Source organism: Lepisma saccharinum, chromosome 4 (genome assembly GCF_977018435.1).
Source record: "Lepisma saccharinum chromosome 4, izLepSacc3.1, whole genome shotgun sequence".
Classification (NCBI taxonomy): Eukaryota; Metazoa; Arthropoda; class Insecta; order Zygentoma; family Lepismatidae; genus Lepisma; species Lepisma saccharinum.
In genome coordinates this window covers 89,636,230-89,656,647 of record NC_139232.1, presented here as the reverse complement: position 1 = coordinate 89,656,647, position 20,418 = coordinate 89,636,230, and positions in this window count along the sequence as shown.

Here is a 20,418-nt window from a genome sequence, read left to right as displayed (position 1 = left end):
CAGTGAATATTGTCTTTGCCTAACACTACCCCTGTACCTGAGAGGAGTCTATGTACTTCACCGAGTCTCATCGTTCACCGCTGAGTATTATTAAGTTAATATTAATAGTATAATAATACGACGCGTACGTTCTAAGTTAGTTAGTCATTAGAATACGTCAAGTGGCAGCTCAACGTGTTGGCTCGATTTTGTAGTGTACAAGGGCAAGACCATTGTTTAAAGTTGAGATTAATTGTGCAAGAGCACTGAACTTTCATATTTATAGAAAAGCACAGAACTACTTCGTTCGAAATGGAAAGAAAACATTTGCGTAGCGCAAATAAAAATCTTGCTTCAAATTCAGAGCTTAATGTTCCCGATTGTTGTCGGAACATTGATAAAGATAAAACCACATTTGTGTGCAAGAAATGTACAAAGCTTTTACATTTTGAATGTTGTGGCCTAGATATTCGAACTGAAAGCCACGAGTCTACCGATTTGGTTTGTAAAGATTGTGAATTATTGTCTACGGATAGTTCATCTGATCCATTAAATATGTTCAACGCATTAAAAGCAATGATTGAAGGAATTAGCAAACAACAAGTCGAAAGTATGGGAAAATTACAGGCTGATATTAGCAATGATATCTGCAAACAGTCTGAAGCACTGAAAGCTGATATTAAACAACAAGCTGATTCCATTACCAGTTTGAAAGCTGATATGTGTAAACAGTCTGAAGCACTGAAAGCTGATATCTACAAACAGTCTGAAACACTGCAGGCTGATATTAAACAGCAAGCTGATTCCATTACCAGCTTGAAAGCTGATATCTGCAAACAGTCTGAAACACTGAAGGCTGATATCTGTAGACAATCTGACATATTGAAGGAAGATATCCTCAGAGAATGTGCGTTGCTAAAGGATGATATCGGTAAGCAGCACGATGAATCCATGAAAGCTTTAAGAGCTGAAATAGGCGAGATGGCCTGTGAAATACAACAACTAAAGTCTGAGAACGAGAGTACTAGGGCCCGATTCTCTGAAGAAATTCGGCAGGCTAGAGAGATGGACTTTGATGAGTTCCGGCGTAGCTTGGCAGCCGATGTTAATAAAGCCACGGAAAGTGTTCGCATCGATGTAGAGGATATTAATTCGAGATTCACTGAGGAGTGCAATAAGATTATTGAAAAACAGCTGACGATGGAACAGATATTGGCCGAGGCCGAGGCTGACAAAATACAGTTCCGGGCTGAGGTCCAAGAAAATATTAGTCAGATTTCAGTAGTTGTGTCTCAAAGAAGCAAGGACGTTGAGGAAATAAAGACTCAAGTAGAACAGCTTACGAATCAGTTAGAGACCATGCACGTCACCCGACAAACAGAAACAGAAACTGGATCTCGAACAGCTGGTCATCCGTCTGCAGTTGCTGAGAGTGCAGCGTTGCCAACCGTGAACATTGAACTAAATGAAGCGATGGACAGAGCCGGTGGAGAGAGAGCTAAAGAAGACAAACAAGTCTGTCGCCCACGAGATACACCTGATTCAAGAGGTAATGGAGTGGCGTCTGCTGTTCCACCTACCTTTAGTCTTTCGGGCGATGACAGAAGTTACAGAGAGCGTGAATCTCGCAGGGCCCGGCACAGTCTTTATGAAGAAAGGACAAAGAGGAAACGTCTAGAAAGGAAGAAAGATCACAGTTCCTTCTCTTCCAGCACCACCTCTGACTCTCAGTATCAAGCAAAAATCAGGAAGCGAACGCGAAGGCATGGAAATTCAAGGAGCGGGCCAGATGAGTCGCCGCCAAGAACTCAGCGATCAGCAATGACTGGAACTCCAAGGATGGCAGACCTTAATTCCTTGTCGAAGTTCAAGGGAGACCTGGAAGCCCAGAATGCTGAACAATACTTAAAAGAACTTAATATCAATTTTGATTTAATGCAGATTCCATACGAATACCGATTGGAAATTATTCCTCGGCTTTTCAAGGGCCAGGCTGAGCATTGGTTTCGAGCAAACCAGTTAGAGTTCAAGTCCTATTCTGATTTCTGCCGTCGTTTTCGCAAACAATATGCTTCAGAAGAGGCCAAAGAGAGGCAGCTGACAGCAGTGAGATCTCTCCGATACTTAAAGCAGTCCGGTATGAGCATGGAGGAATATACCTGGTCTATTTACTCAGCCTACCGCAATCTATCTGCTCGTTACATAGAACCTGAGATTGTGAATTTAATCATCTCCCAGCTTCCATATAGAGCTCGCAGTCTGAGTCTAGCTAATTCTCCTCAAACTGTACGGCAGCTAGTCGACTTTCTGAAAAGGTTCGAAGTGCTTGAAGAACAGGACAGTTGGAAGCCTGTGTGGAATAGGGAAGGTGCAGGCCAGGGAAATGCTCCCAGACAAAATAGAATTGGAAACCAACAACCCAGAGTCAGACAAGTTATGCAGAACCAGAGGAATGGATATTCCAATTACAACAGGCGGCGTAATCCTCTGAGAAGGGATGGCAAGAACAACTACGCACGTGGGCCGCGTCGTTCCAGATCTGATCCAGAAGAACATTCCCGTGACTCTTCACGTAACGCCTCTGAACCCAGTAACTTCAGAGCGACGGCGCCTCCGTTTGAACCTTCAGCTTCACGTTTGACGAACGAGCAACGTCAAAGCGTCGACATGACGAGAGACTTTTGTTGGGCTCCATCGACTAGTGCTAATCCGAGTGGTATACAGTCGGATTTAGCCAGTCGCCCAACGTGAATTCTTCGTTCCCGATCACGGTTGGGCTAAAATCTTGGACTTCTCTGGGAACAGATGACAGCGTTATAAAAAGTGAAGACAATCATCTTTTTGTTGTGCTGACTCTCAATGAAGGAGAACAAAGTTTTGATAGAGCACTACAACAGGCAGTTAGAAAGGAAAATTTACCCAGGGCTCCATTAATTAAGGCAACTGTAACAGGCGTCGAGTTTATTTGTGTTCTGGACACTGGCAGCGAATGTAATCTCATGAGCTACGCCATTTGGAAGAAGATTAAAGAGAAGCTGCCGTCATTGCAGTTACAAACATGTCCAGATGTTAGGCTGACTGATTTCACTGGGAGAAACAAAACTAGAGTTGTGGGATGTAGACAAGTATATCTGGAGATTGCTGGAAGAAATTTATTGGAGGACATGTTTGTCTTGAGAGGTCTCGAAGCTGACTTTATTTTGGGCTACCCATTCCTCAGGAAATATGAAGCAGGAATTGACCTACAGCGCGAGAAGTTATCCCTCACCGTAGACGGAGTTCCGGTAGAGCAGGACCTCGTGAATAATGGATCTTCGAAAGGGACGTATGTAAGAAATGTCCGTGAAGATTCCCATGTCGATCAGTGGACGACTAGTCCTGACGACATTCTGCAGAAGGTCAATGCGAATGAGATTTTATGCGAAAGGGGTAGAAGCCAATTGAAAGACGTCTTATTGAAGCATAGAGATGTATTTTCCGAGAGACCAGGTACTATTAAAAACTTCCAGTGTGAGATTGAACTCACCACCACAGAACCTGTGTATCGATCTCCATATCCCATACCTATAGCAAAAAGGAAACTCCTGGAGGAAGAATTAGAAAAGTGGAGACAATGGGGTGTTATAATTCCTTGTAATTCCCCTTACTTGAACCCTTTAATTGTAGTCGACAAGCCTGACGGTACAGTACGCCCATGCATTGACTTCAGAAATTTGAATAAAATTGTACGTGTTCCACGAAATTCAGTTGAGCCCATTTCGGATGCCTTACAAAAATTTAAAGGTGCTCGTTATTTTACAAATCTGGATCTGGCTTCTGGATATTTACAGATCCCTGTAAAAACTGACTGCCAACCATGTACTGCCTTCTCCTATAAAGGACGTCAGTGGATGTTTGCTCGAATGCCTTTTGGTATCTCTAGTGCTGTGTCAATTTTCATAGCGGCCATGCATGCTGTATTTGGTCCTGAAACCGAAGAGTATCTAACTCAATATATGGATGACTTGCTGATTTTCGACAAAGAACTCTCCCAGCATCTCGAACATCTGGACGAAGTGTTGCAGCGACTCCAAGAAGTGGGGATGACTGTAAAGCTACGAAAATGTGAATTTGTCAAAAAGGAAATTACCTACTTGGGTCACATTGTTTCTGGAGATGCTATCAAAATCCAACCAGACAAAAATTCCGCCGTTAAGTTATTTCCTAAACCTAAAACTAGAAAGGATGTTCGGAAATTTCTTGGCCTCGCCAACTGGAGGCGGAAGTTCATTGAAAATTTTGCAGCAAAATCTGAACCGCTCACCAAGCTGTTACGTAAAAATCAACGTTGGATTTGGGGAGACGAGGAAGAACAAAGTTTCCAGCTATTGAAGAATGAACTTGTAAGAGATGCTGAATTAGCACAGCCTGATTTTGAACAGGAATTCTGTATCCAATGCGATGCTTCTGGGAAAGGATTGAGTAGTATTCTTTTCCAAATGGATGGTGAAGAGAGAAAGGTCATTCAGTATGCAAGCCGAAAACTGAAGGAGAACGAACGCCATTACTCCATCCATGAGTTAGAATGTTTGGCCATAATCTTTGGAGTTGAGAAGTATGCTGTTTATTTGAAAGGTAGACCCTTCACTATCTACAGTGATCATAAAGGGTTGGTATGGTTACAAGACGCCCGTAACTGGAACAGTCGTTTGACTCGCTGGTCTCTAAAACTCCAACAGTACCAGTATAAAATAGTATACGTCTCTGGTCGCCAAAACGATCTTGCAGATATTTTATCTCGGTATCCTGCTGATGATATACCCCAGATTCAACCTGAACATAGCCAGCAGACATTCAGAATAAACTACCTGTGGGCCGAAAGAGGAGAAATAGATGACGTCGACAAGTGGAGAGAGGCACAATCTGAAGATGAATTCTGCAAAAATTTACTCCAATCTCTAAATTCTCAGGAACCTAACCTCAGATTGCATCGTTCTTATCGCATTCAAGAAGGAATTTTATTTAAGAGAGGATCAGACAATCAGTCCCTTTGGAAACTGTGTGTTCCGGTGGTAATGAAGCAGCCTCTCTTGAAAGTAATTCATGATGAAGCTGGACATTTTGGAGTATCCAAGACATTGAAGCGACTTGCAGTACGATACTTCTGGAAAGGCATGAAGGATGACGTGATACAGTACATCCGAGATTGTGAAATTTGTGCCCAGAGTAAACCAGACAAATTAGGGATACTCAAGGAGACCCTTCATATCAGTCCCAAGCAACCTCATGAGATGCTTTCTCTGGACTTGATTGGGAAGCTTCCTCGTTCTAATGGATACCAGTACATCTTGAGCCTTATTGATGTGGGTACACGTTTTGTCTCCGCATATGCTTTACGGACTGCCAGCACCACGGAAATTATAAACACGCTTCAGAGAGGATATTTTGCTCACTATCCAAACGTTACATTTACCCTAAGCGACAGAGGAGCTCAGTTTACCTCGAAGCAGTGGAAGGAATTTACCAAAAACCGTGGTATCCATCATGTTTGCACAACAGCTTACAATCCAAAGGGGAACATGGTAGAACGAGCAAATCAAGAGATAGTCAGATTACTTCGTTTATTTTGTTATCGAGAACATCAGACTTGGTCTCGATACATATCAAAAGTTGTTTGGTTAATTAATTATTCTATTTCTGAAACAACTGGATATTCACCTGCTGAACTATTCTTCAATCATCCTATACCCAGAGAGATCCTAACTCATTTCAATTGGCCCGAACGGGAAGAAGCCCAACCGGATTGGAAGTCCAAATTATTCTTAGCCCAAGTCAGGGAGAAGAAGAAGCTGTCGAAGGATTTAAAACAGAAGGGAAACGCCAAGACAGTGACAGTTGGAGACTTCGTGATGGTTAAAAACCATTCCTTAAGTTCCTCATTAGATAGAACCATTCAAAAGTTATTTATGTTGTGGATAGGACCTTATCTAGTGGACAAAGTGGAAAATAATGTTGTGACATTGCTAATTCCAAGGACTAAAGAATTATATGGTAAGGTTAACTTGGATAACGTAAAACTGGTGCGTTTTTCGGAGGATAAAAAGAAAGAATTTGTAATTTAAAACTAAGTTTCCTCCAGGTAGATAACTTCCTTCCTAAAACTTAGTTTCCGAAAGGAAGGGGCAGATGATATGATCCACATTGTTATGTGACGTCATCAGTAAAAGATATGTCACTAATGTATTTATTTTTGTAAAAGAAAGCGTAATTTCTTTGTTATTAAATGTAATAATGCACCTTGTTTGTAATATATATCTTTTGTTTAATGTTTATTGTATTTTATGCTCTGTTATGAGTAACTTAATGTATCTTTGTTTGCAAGAGTGCTCTATACGAATTTGTATTTCTAAAGATGTATAGATGTCAGTCTTGTTGATAGTATCCTTTTGTAGATAGTGAGTGATTCATCTGTACTTTAATCTGTGTTCTCGAAAAGAGTATAAAAGCGAGGATATCGCGTAAGAATCATCAACACTCCTCCCCGAGATGCCGAGGTGGAAGCACTTCGAACTTCATTCCTCGCCTTGGTAGAAAGAAGGGCATCGTCCGTCGCTGTCTATCCCAGACATGCACAAGGGAAGACAGCAGAAACGCGCCCGAGAAGAGAGACCTGAACCAGAACCAGCAGAAGCAGAGGATTCAGCTACCGACAGCGAGTTCGACGATGACGCTACTTCAGCGCCACAACAACCCGTTACTTCTGAAAGGACACGCAGGCCTCCCTGCATAACAATCTATAAAACGACCAGCCAGCGGGCAGCAGTAACCATTAGTAAGCTGGTCGGCAAAAGGTGTCGCTTCCGCTACACCCGAGGGAATTGCCGAATAACTACTACCACTCAGACCGATTTCACAACTATTTGTGAATATCTTAAGAAAAACGAAATTGGATTTGCATATGGCTCATCAGCTGCAGCAAAACTTAAGGTTATAATCCGTAACCTTCCGATGGACGCCACTCCCGAAGCAATACAACAATTTTTGACGCACGAATATGGACTCACTATCCATAGTGTTAGCCGTTTGAATGCACTAGACCGCAGTCGGAAGAGCAGCATTAATCAAGAGGACCAGAGTTCCCGTCCGTCCAGACGCCCGTTGCCCCTCGTGATGGTCGTCCTACCTAACAACCAGACATCTCGTAAGATTCTTACCTTCAAGAAGATGGGTATATTCGATATAACAGTCGAAAAATACCACTCTAAATTGATACTACAATGCCATGCTTGCCAACGGATAGGGCATGGGCAACGCCACTGTTTTACGACGCCTCGTTGCGTGAAATGCACGGGGCCACATATGTATGCAGGCTGCCCAATTAAGGCCCCAGAGATACCTCCAAGATGCGCGAATTGCGGCCTTGGTCATTATGCTAGCTATAGGGGTTGCTCCCTATTTAAGAAAATTAAGAACGAAAGACGGGCCCCATCGGACCCCAAACGCCAAATTACACCACGGCCAATTCGACAGGACGTCCCGGTGACGACACCAGCTCGGGACTACCGTCCTAGAACAGCCACCAGTTCGACCAACCAGCGGCCAGCACAGCGTTCAGCACCGCAGCGAAGAGCCAATCGCACACCAGCGCCTCGACCGACACCAAGCCGAGCCGAACTTCAGACTGTTGATCAAGCGTCTTTGCTGAATCTCCTCAATCAACTAGCGCAGCCAGACGTTCTTTCTGGTCTAATCCAGCTGCTCCAAGGACTGAAGAAAATCCGGGAAGCACCTGATAATACGACACGGCTAAGGGTAATTACCCAATTGGCCGACGCTCTGGCTCCTTAGGGTGCCTTGTGCTGTTTTGTGTCGTCCATTTTTATGTTTTCGTGTTTTGGGAAATCAATAGGGAACAAAAGCACTATCTTCCCTTGCGACAGTTGCAGGGAAGTTTTTGAATTGTTGATGTAAATCTAAAATTTTTGTAAAACTAATAAAGTATCGACACCTGTTAATGCTATGTAATCAAGAAGCAGGTTCCTATAATCCTGATGTTCAGACCTCCTAACAGGTCAAAAAAAAAAAAAAAAAAAAAAAAAAAAAAAATAAGAATCATCACACTTTCGCCACGGATCGTCGAAGCTTTTTAACTTAAAAAGAACTCCTCGGTATTGTGCATACATCCTGGTATGGTAGTTCGGGGCGCAAGCTAGGCCTATGTGAACATAGGTACGCCGATAGCCATGCATTGATGATATGCACAATACTGCAACTATTCTACGTTAAATAATAAAGCTAGCCTAAAGATTAATTTGGAAAAAAAAAGGCTAAAGAGCAAATATTGGCTCAGTTATCATTGCATATCTCTTGGTGTGGTAGTTCGGGGCGCAAGCTAGGTCTATGCAATCATAGGCTTGCCGATAGCCACGCATTGAGTTTATGCGTTTTAGTTGAGTCAATTCATCGACAAAGCGAAATCCTCGCTTTCATCTCAAGTATATTTGCATTATAATTGCAATGAATAAAGAATAAAACCTTTCAGTTTATATATACTGCAATAATGTGATTTTATTTCTCTGTGCAGTGAATATTGTCTTTGCCTAACACTACCCCTGTACCTGAGAGGAGTCTGTGTACTTCACCGAGTCTCATCGTTCACCGCTGAGTATTATTAAGTTAATATTAATAGTATAATAATACGACGCGTACGTTCTAAGTTAGTTAGTCATTAGAATACGTCAAAGAAACCTTCACCATTTCATTCTCGTTAAATAGCCTGATTTGTTTCTAGTTTGACTGCCACGCGGGAAACGTGGGATGAGTGATCTAAGGTCAGAATTTTTTATACTTAATCCCCCACATAAAACGGGTCTAGGGCCCACCCAGCCTCAAATCAAATGGTGCCGGGGGGAGTGAAAGGCGCCCGCAGCGTGGTGCTGATCACACCACTTCCAAGATGGCCGACATCGAAAATCTGTGCATATACCCTAATGTGCTTTCATGACACGATGCTATATGCACCGGGAACTTTACCTTTACTTGTAGATATTGTATTCGTCCTGTACCCCTGAGCAACTACGTTTGTTTTTTACATACACATATACGAACTTTCTACTATGCCAATGGCTGAGGTCTCCCTAAAGGCTTAGTTGTCTCCGCCCTTCCCGCCCGCACTGCGTAGTTTTGCGGTTTGCAGATCCGGCACTTCACATCATGTAGAAGACATCAAGGGGCAAAACTTTTCTCTTCTTGGGGTCTTGTTTCGACGTTACGAGCCTTTGTAAGACTGATAGAGCGATACATCGGCACATTGAGAGTGCATCAACATTATGTGAAAAAAACAGCAGGTATTTTAACATTCTGGTGTAAGTTTTAAACTATTTTAAAACTAACCTCTGGTAAATTGATGCTTATAATTGGCGTGAAATACTCACCCACTAATATTAACCGTAGCTTACCCGAGGGAAAGGGGGTTGGGGGCTGTCAGGTCCACCACCTCCCTTTTCTCGATTTTTGAACTTTGAATTTTTTTTAAAAAAAAGTTGGCAATAAATTACATTGTTCCCTAGGGTGTTCTCAATATTCTGTATTAGTTTTGTTCATAAAAACATAAATGTAATGCAAATAGAACGCAAAATGCACTTGGTGTGCGTATCAGGCGCATCTTTGAATGTGTGTTATTCGAGAGACTCATGCCAGTGAGAGTGTACAATTGGCTGGTACATTTTGTAATCATTATAATTAATAAACAACTGCCTCTCTATAAACAGAGAAGCACTAATAAAAAAATATTATGATTTTTGTGAGTTTTAGCGAATGGTAAAATATGCGTGTGGCACTTGTGCAATAATTGGTTATTATTTTTCATTAGTGATGGTAATTTTTTGTAATTATTATAATTAATAAAGAACTAAACCTATGTAAACCAGGAAGCAAGCAGCGATTCAATACCAAAATGGTTTCTTGAATTTTAGTGGTTAAAAGAAGTGTGGGCCTGTTAGGGCCGGCTTTTCAATGTCTTGGTCAGCAAACCACCAGTTGGAGTTCACCTTCAGTCTTAACCAACACCAGGTTGTTCAATGTAAATATAACCGAAGGTTCGTTGACCTTAAGTTCAGCGCGTAACAATTGTGAGTTTTCAATGCTGAGCTAGAAATTCGATCCCACTGCCATCTAGGTATGTAAATTCAAATCAAATTTCGCCTGGTGTGAAAAGGTAGAACTACAATATGGCACATGTGGTTATGAAATTCATTGTTTCCATTGAGAATACAGAACCTAACGTGCTACGTATTTCGGTCCTACAAATAAATACACATGGGGAGAAAACATTTACTCCACATTTGGTTTATTTCTTGAAACAGATCGACTTCACAAAACACAAAATGGTAATATGGTAGGCTATAAATAGTTATTCTTTTTCTTACAAAACGAGAGACCAAATACAAATAACTAGCTATGTAATACACTTCATTTGAACTCTGCCAAGCACATGAAGTTTATTTTTGCACCAATGTAACTTTTTATTTACTTATTTCTCGTTCAATGTGCCTGAGAAATCGTCTGGTGAAGATCGATCTTCCGATGAGGCAGCCATGTTTGTTCGAAACTACCAGTCATCTTGCTGACCTCCGGATGAAGCACGGATCAAGCTCACAGCCATTTAACCTCCAGTTGAAGGGTTGACCGCTGATGAAAAACTCAAAATTGCAGTAACCCCTAGTTATTTGTCCAACCAAAAGTTTTATAGCACATTGAAAAACCAGCCCTCAGTCCCCCTCAAGTAAGTACATTTCTCGTAGCTAGGATAACATTTTTTTATTGTTACAATTTTCAAGCATCGGTATCGGTTTGAATCGATAAGAATATCGGTATCGGCTCAAAGTAGTATAGGCTCAGCCCTAATACTATCGCATTTCTATTAATACACTAGAACAAGTCTACAAAACAACAATTTCTCTTTGACTCGTTGAACTTTTAACGATTAACTTGATGACCTAAATGGACGCGGTGGTAGAAGATAACAGCCAGGTTAGGAAACAAGAGCCGGGAGAAATTAATAACGTTACTTATACGCCCCTCGCGATGCTCTTTTTTTTATTCCACCTTCCTTCTCTTTTGCACACCGTCCTCGAATTTCTTTGCCGCATCCGTCAGTGTGCCGGTTTTGGACTGGTCCGCTGGGAATGTTGCATGGGTAATTATATCTGGATACTGGGCAACAGGGGGTTTCGCGAGAGAGAGGGAAGGAGAGAGGAGAGAAAACGCTGGTAGAGTGGGAAGAGGGACGGACTGCCAACACATCCCGCTCCGTGCCATATTTCACACTGCTCATGACAAGTGCTGTCATCAACGTGGCCAAAAGTAGGTGGCGCTGCGGTGGCCCGTTATGGATTAGCAAAAACCGACGGAGGAGGATTCTTTTTCATCGTCTTTTTTTTTTGTTCTTTCTTTTTTTTTCTATCCTTCGGCCGTCTCCAGCAGTGGCCAAGTCGCTGTACTCGCTTAATAATTGCGATCAGCATACATGTATAAATACGTATGTGCGTGTGCCATGTAAGCACACTAGCTGGGTAAATCACACGAGACTAGATTCCCTGCTGGATTTTCCAGTTGGACTATACTGATCGCAAGCCCAACTGGCTGCTGACCCACATTTTGCTACGTAGCTCTATGTGTTAACTTCTAAATTATTATCGTGCAGATGCCTCCCAGCTATTGATGAAGCGAATTGAGAGCGCTGCATCGTTAAAAACCAACCAAACTCTCACACAGAAACACATTTCCTTTACTCCTACCGAACACATCTCACACGATTTGGACAGAAATACCAAATCAATTCCCAAATTTTTCCTTATCAGATCTGCCATTTCTCTGACTTCATGGAATATTGCCATTTCCATCTATTTACATTGAGTATTATCACATATTAGAAACTTCCATTCCTTTTAAGAACGAGTTATAATTATTGGTTCTGCTACAATAGAGTGCCTAATTTAATAACTAATCTTATTATTTACATCCTGACTTAATTAGCAATGCTCCAATTTACTCCCAAACTTATTTTGACATACTGATAATATATCACGAATTGAGGACTAAAAGTGGTAAACGTCGTAAGTGCCAAAAGCGAAAGTGTTGAGAAATCGCATCGTTCCGCTCATCAACCCGTAAGAACGTGAACACTAGTGACCTCTTTACACGCCCTTTGAACTACTTAGAGGGCTACCAGTCACATTTCACGTTTACCACATTATAAAGCATGGCAAATTTCACAGTTTAAAGTGGAAAACGGTGTTTCAATTATTGTGGCACTTACAGAGTTTACCAATTTTAGTCTTCAATTGCTGTGTCATGACAAATGTACCTCGTAGTAGAAATAAGATGCAGCCATTGCTCCAGATTCCATCCATATGTCATCCAGGGTTGCAGACAAACCCGCATCAAATTAATATTATTCCAGGAACTTTCCTTTGTTGGTGAACATTCGTTGTGAGCATGATCTTGTCTCCAACTTCAATGTGCATTTTTTTTCAAATTGGTGAATAACTAATTTATCTTTCTTTCAGTGTGAACAGTGAAATTTTATCAAGTTTCTTTCACAGTGTTTACATCAGTGCTGGTCACGAGATTGTGCTTTTTCTATGTGTTCTATTTCGCTTCAATTTTGTGTACCAAATTTTCCACCGTGATACAGTGCAAGTTGATGTGACATTACGTAAACCTTACTATTCTGTCGTTACATCTGAATATGCGACGACTTTGACTCATAGACGCAACATATGCGAGATGCATTCATTTATTGGTGGATAAGGTCATTTTACTACATATATTTAATTCTATATTTAAATCATAAGCTCTTTTGTTAATAAAGAAATGGGCTTGTCCCCTGGTGAACCCCATTTCTTTTCAGGTGGAGGTGGCATGTCACGAGCCGGCATTAAATGCTAAATGAGCAAACACCAGCCAAGTCCCCGGTGACGAGAAGTCGCCGGGACAGTCAGAAGTGAGTGGCCGAGAGAGTTGGAAGCTAGTAGAGTGAGATTATATCAGTAACAGGTCTGGCCGTTCTGCGCTTGCATCTTGGGAGCGAGTCATAACTCCCGACGTCTCCAATCAAGAAGTGAACCGCTGACGTCATCTCTACTCTGCGCCTATAACTAACTCTAATGCTCACGCTGTACACTGCTCGTAGGCTCGCTGGCTAGACTCGCGCAGTCAGCTGGAGATGTTCCGAATGCACGCGGACTCTAGCATAAGTGGTGCGACTCGTGAAGTGTGTCCGTGCAAAGGTTGGGCAGTTCGAACCCGGCTCAGGCGTGTACACCCCCTTACCTGTTCGGCCTATGCATAATAAATAGGTGAAGGACAAAGGAGCATTAATTATTCCCCTTGCCACGTTTAAACCCCTCTCGTAGCCAGTCTGTTAGGCCGGCGAACGACGTAACGTAACAAGAACAACCAACATTCTGAAATCACAGAAAAAAACCTACCCTTACCAATGCCCAACTCACAGACGGTCTAGTCATCAAATCCTGTCTAACAACCAGCCTGGCAGCCTATCATTTCCAGCAGGTAGCCAGTCCAGCGCCAACAAGGACATTCTTACTCTAAATCAAGTTCCGTGTAATTCGACCATAACGGAGAGGATTCCTATGCTGCACTTAGGCGTTCTTTGTGAGTGTCCCGTCATCAATTTCATCATTCATCCTCATCTTCGCAATTAGTCAAAAGTGATAGAAAAGCAAAGTAAAATAAACCAAACAAATCAATCAAAACTAGAGCTATTTGCATCCATCACGATATACAGGACGGCCTCTCTGATGGCGTAGCGGTAAAGTCGTCACCTTGTAATCAAGGGGTCTCGAGTTCGATACTCGTTGGAGGCACATTGCACAGTGGTTCCGATTCTCTTTTAAACTGTAGGTTCAGTCCCCATTAGCCTAACTATATACGAAAACTAGGACCTTAGCAATAACTATATGAATAACAGATGTTAAAGAAAACAAACCTTTAAAATATAAATTCATTACGTGAACTACTATCTAATACTAACAGCAATACAATGCACAAGGACTAAACGACGTGGCGGAATGGTTAGCACGGCGAGCTACGGCTCCAAGGGTATTGAATTTGAATCCCATCCTGGGCATGTGTGTTCTTTATGAGTGTTCGTTCATGAATTTCATTTCATCACTCATCCTCATCTTCGGGATTAGCGAAAGTGGCAGAAAAGAGATATAAAATAAACCAAACCTATGGATTAAAATTTCCATATGTATGCTAAAAGCTGAGACTGTAATGGGGCACTCAGCACACAAATGGACAAAACACAGCTCCGCAGAGGATTATATTGGTTATGGTCCCAGATGCTACAGCCTTCTTGACCTGCAAGAAGACCTACGTAGAAGAGAGGTTGACTTTTTGGTGGATTTTCAAAAGATCATTCCTTACGCCCTTGTAAACAAACAATTGAGGGACTTCTTTGCATAGCTGGTGCCATTTGTCCGTCAATTCCAGAGAAGTTTTAGGAAAACATCAAGGCTGGATTTTGGCATGAGAGTTTGTCGTATTTCAGTTATATTAAGTGGTTTCCTGCAAATTACATAAACTAGTACATACGGAAGTTGACATTTGTACCGCTCCACATCAAAAACAGCTGTTCTGCGGGTCCGAGGGGCGGCGACATTTAAAATCCGGCCCTACCCGTTTTTAACAGAGTTTGTTGATTAACAAACAAATTAAGACTTCAATTTCTATAGAAAAGAGAAGCAGGAAAATAAATTGAAACGAAATTGTTTTGACAAGTTGCTTATCGACTATTTTTTGAGACATTTTGATAACAAGGCAAACATTAATAACAATGCATTGCCTTTGCATTGTTCCTCAGCATATACTGTGCGATCTGAAAAGTTATAAATATCTGGGCCTTGTTAGAGCCTCTATCTGAAGTTTTAACTATTGAATGCAACGTGCTCTGTAATCCATGAGTATTCAGCTAATAAACAAGTGCAGGCACACCGAACTATTACTCTAGATGGATCTTCTTTTAAATGGACAACAATGGCAAAACAATGGATTGTGAAGCTAAAATTGTCTTTATCTGTTTGCATGATGAACGGCTTAGTAATTTGTCTTCTGGAGAACTAAAAATAACCTACAGACAACGTAACAAATAATGAAAATCAACATTGGATCTTTTCATGGTAATTGCATTTCCAAACTTGCAATCTTCTTTCGCCGTAGATAAGCTGTTTCTGTAACCACTCTTTAAACAGTACAACCATGGTAAAGTGGTTGGCATCATGTAAGTTAGAAGGCTGGATCTTTTTTTCCGTTTCTCCAATATTTTATCCAGCACGGTTGTTAGGACTCTCACCGTGTACCGTTATATCAAATAGATATACCAGAATATTTTCTAGATCCACAATATGGCTAATGTATTCTTGTCTCATCCTTGGAGAACAATTGGAATTTGTACAACACGATTGTTCTACCTTTTAAGGGAAAATTCAAAAAAGGAATTATCTGAAACTGTGTATAATGTGCAGGAATTTTTGCTCTTTTTGCTGGAATTGCAGTAATAATATTGTCATTGAAACACACGCCACAGCTGTGGATAATACTGGAGGAGATACGTGTACTGGATACCAAACTTCAATTTGCAGAATGCGGACACTAGGTTGTGTTTCGAACGTGCATATTCCTAGCATTATTCTTGCCCGTAATCCTATCTCTTGCGACCATTTATGAATTCTCCAGTTTCGTGTCTGACACATATCTTCCGTACTATCTTTTGTCAATAATCCAGCTTGAAGTTGCAATTCAATATGCCTCAATGTGCTACGTTGGAATAGAAAGATACATGGATCTCAGCGAAGAACTGTTCAAGTTGAAACGTAGAAATGGATCTTCACCAGAAGAAACTGTGTAGTGTGCAACGTTCCTCTAGTGCACTTCTTAAAATGTTATTTACCACGGCCATAGAAATATCTTAATCTCAGGAGATAGGTTCTTTATTCGAGAATTCCAAATAAGGAAGCGTTTTATAGCCAAGAGGATATAGTTAAATGCGGATCTATATTCTGGAAACTATACACAATACAGAGAAAATATAGTATAGCGAAGCTTGTATGTACATTGAAATATACAGGGTGTTCCAAAATGAACATCGGGGTTTCAATGAAGTGTATCTTCTATTACATATACATTACAGAAATGAAACATACCTTAAAAGGAAAGGTAAATCAAACAGTTTTTGTTTCTACTTCGCAGGTGATGTTTCGTAACTCCGCCGCGGCACGGCGCTAGTAGTAAAGATGGAGATGACTCCTGAGCGTAAAGCGTATGTCTCTTGGAATTCGCAAGGTGTAACTCAGCAATTGGAGCGCAACGTACTTTTCGGCGGGAATATGGATGTGATCCCCCATCGGATAACAACATCCGAAGATGGTACAACCAATTTAAGAATACAGGATGCCTGTGCAAAGGGAAGAGCTCCGAAAGACCACGTCTACCAGATGAGCAAGTGAAACAGGTCAGAGCAAGTTTCGGCCGGAGTCCCAGGAAATCTGTAAAGCGGGCGAGTCGAGAACTGTCAATTCCGTCCACCACTGTTTGGAGGGTGTTACGAAAGAGATTGCACATGAGGCCGTACCGTCTACATCTGTTACAGGCCCTAAAACCTGAAGATAATGTGACCCGTGCCAACTTCTGCGAGAATGTACTGGACATGGAAGATGATTTTCTTACAGGTGTGATCGTTAGTGATGAAGTCTCATTTCATCTTAGTGGACGCGTGAATACGAAAATCCACACCAAACAGTGCAGCACATGAGGGATTCGCCAAAAGTGAACGTCTTTTGTGCTCTATCCAAAGAACAAGTGTATGGACCTTTCTTCTTTGTGGAAAACACTATCACTGGTACTGCGTATTTGGACATACTCCAGCAATGGTTCTACCCTCAACTGGATCGTTAGCAAAAAAGAAACATCATCTGGCATCTGCCCCCACACTTTCATCGTGAAGTACGGAATTGGTTGAATGCTGTTTTTCCCCAACGATGGATCTGTCGTCATTGTGAGGATGCCGTGGCTCTTTTGGAATGGCCCCCAAGATCTCCCGACCTCACCCCGTGCGATATATTTTTGTGTGTGTATGTAAAGGATAGTGTATAAGTGCCACCGCTACCTGCCGACCTCCCTGAATTGCAACGCGGGATTGATGCAGCTGTGGAGTTTGTTACAACAGACATGCTAGCTTCAGCGTGGGAAGAAATTGCCTACAGACTAGATGTGTGCCGTGTCACAAGGGGATCCCACATTGAACACTTGTAACTTGTGACAAAAAACTGTTTGAGTTACCCTTCCTTTCAAGGTATGTTTCATTTCTGTAATGTATATGTAATAGAATATACACTTAATTAAAACGCCGATATTCATTTTGGAACACGGTGTGTATATATATGTACGCTGATTCCAAATTTACGTCGGTTATATTCTTCTTACACATATATGAATAATTGAAAGGAAATCTTCTTCTTCTTTCTTCTCGTAATTTCTGGGAAAAGGCTTCTTCTTCCTTCCTATCTTTGATCTGGGAAAAGGCTTCTTCTTCTTTTCTTCTTTCTATTTTTGGAAAAGACTTCTTCTTCTTTTCTTCTTTCTATTTCGGGAAAAGGCTTCTTCTTCCTTCCTATCTTTGATTTGGGAAAAGGCTTCTTCTTCTTTTCTTCCTTCTATTTTGAGAAAAGGCTTCTTCTTCCTTCCTATCTTTGATTAGGGAAAAGGCTTTCTCTTCTTTTCTATCTTTGATTAGGGATAAGGCTCCCTCTTCTTTTCTTCCTTCTATTTTTGGAAAAGGCTTATTCTTCTTTTCTTTCTTCTAATTTATTATCTCTCCTTTTAAAGCGTAATCTTATTTATTACATATATGTGCTCGCTTTCCCCGCTTCTTTGGCATTATACAAACGACACAAGCTATACTTATAGAAAGATTAAGGGCGTCTAAACTGACAGTAGCGCAACCTCCTATGTAACGACTTAAAGGGGGATAGCCCAGTATCGCTAACAGCAAGCGCTGCCTATGACCCAGTGCGTCTAATAAGAAGCGCAACCTTAAGAGCTTAGGGGCGTCTAATTTGACACAGCGCCACAGAGCGAGGGACGGACAAACACAAAAGCTGACGATGTTCTCCTCGTCAGAGGTATTAAATCAAATTTTGATCACTAGGATCAAAAAGGAGATACATTTCTGAATTCATTTGCTCACTTATTAACTTTCATAATTGTTTCATATACGAGCATATTCTTAATTATCTTAATTGGCTATATACGACATTTTATTAACTCCTTCTATAATTTTTATACTCTTCCTTTATATATATTTTGCATTTACTATAATATATATAGACGCTCTTCTCCGCTCCTAGTTTCTACAATGAACTCTGCTCTTCTTTACATGGCGTGCTGCCATCTATCGTCGCTTTCGGGATACATTTCTTCCTTGTGTTTTTCATTGTGTCGTCGGAACTGGTACGTGACAAGTGAAGCACCTATGCACAAAGTAATAACTGTTCAAAACAGAAAAATAGATGGGGAACTTTGCAGAAACATACGTAACCAAAGGAATTTAAATGCAGAAGAAGTGATTAAACTTCGATGTGCACATAACAAGCTGTGCCATATTACAAGCATGATTGGTTCGGTTGATGGTTCACGTTTACTGGTTCAGATAACGTCGGACTTTTGTCATACTGTGTTGTATACATACTATATTATCTTGCAGTTAATGAAAGTCGAAGAAATTTATTTCTCGGACGGGATTTATCTCTATATTTGTGTCGCAGATATAGTGTGTTTCCCTTGTGAGAGAGGTAAGTGAAACATTTCTGTATCATGTTATGCCCTCTTCTGCAGGTCTCCATGGTGGAGTGGTTGGTCTAGAGCGCTACTCTATCATTCCATTAGTTTGTTATGCATCCACATTGTTCACTGAAGGAGTGGATAAATCGACTTACAATGGAAACGTTGTATATTTGATCATCTTTCTTTAACTCTTTCCGGTTGTAGGAAGAAAACTGAGGTCATCTGAAATTGTTATACTTGAGGGTCTGTGATAAAATGGGTGGTAACAAAGATGGTTCATAATTCATTCTATTGCATTTTTAGTACCAGACGGCATATTGTTTTGCCATCGTTGCTTTTAAATTGATCAACTTTCAACACGTGTCCCATTATGACAAAAATTAAATCATACGAAAAGAAACAAAATAGTTTATTTCTAATTTGATTCTTTTCTTTAATTTTGTCAGGCAGAAGCGGTTGGGACTACTGTCTATGAGCTTCAAAATAGTATGCTGGATCAAGCCACTAAGGAGGAGGTAAGTGGCGCTCATATTACACGCCAAGACAGAAATGCTTCTGTATTTTCATAATTGTATTTTTTTAATTCAAAAATACTTGTGCCAGTACTATATTTGCTGGTGATAACTGATATGAACTCCACGATACTTTCTAGGTTTCAACTTTGTAACTTTTTTGTGTTAAACTTGAGAATCTTTTTCTTTTATAATTTCAGATATATTTCACATAGTTTTAAAAACAAAAACCGTGAATTCGCATGCTTGAATCAGTTCAAGGGTTATACTTGATAACTAAAGAATGTGACATAGAAATGTAAATAAATTCCGCCTTTAGTTTAAGCAAGAGAATTAACTAAGTATAGCCTCTGATGATTACATGCACAGAGAAAAATAAAATTATGAATAACTGTGTACAAAATATGTACAAAAACACAACCTAGGTTGATTTTTATGGTTCACGTAATCATGTAAAATGTATCATTGCTAAGTGAAATTACGATAAACATAACTATTCTGCTGCAGGTAAACATATTCATCAATCAGATCTTGCATAAGAAAGTCCAGTTAACGGCGTGCGAAGTCTTTCCCCTGGATAATACACTACTGCATTCTGTAAGTAAACATAAGCTTGATTTCTTACATTTGAACACGTTAATATAACTTCTATTCTTTTGAGATAGTTTACTTTATTCTTTCATTATTGTGATAGTACTCTTCTTTTAAATATATGATATAGTTAGAAGATATTATACTTTATGTTAATACCATCTCTCTCTTGCACAGTCTTACAGTTTAACGCTGTACATATTATATTTTTCTACTACTTTTAGTATCTGATACTTTTCTCCCTATCCTCCCCCTCCACAACTTTCCGTCTAACATCGATTTTTTCTCTCTATGGTATTATTGGCAACTACGGTATATTTTGACCAAATAAAAGCATATTGCTTTGTGTTGCAGGCTTATAAATTATTTTCCTAAGTAAATAACATTCTAGGTAAAATTATTATAATTTCTGTTTGCAATCATTTTTTAAGAAATATAAATATAAGAACTGCAAGAATATTTCCACATATACAACTTACGAAGCTGTTTT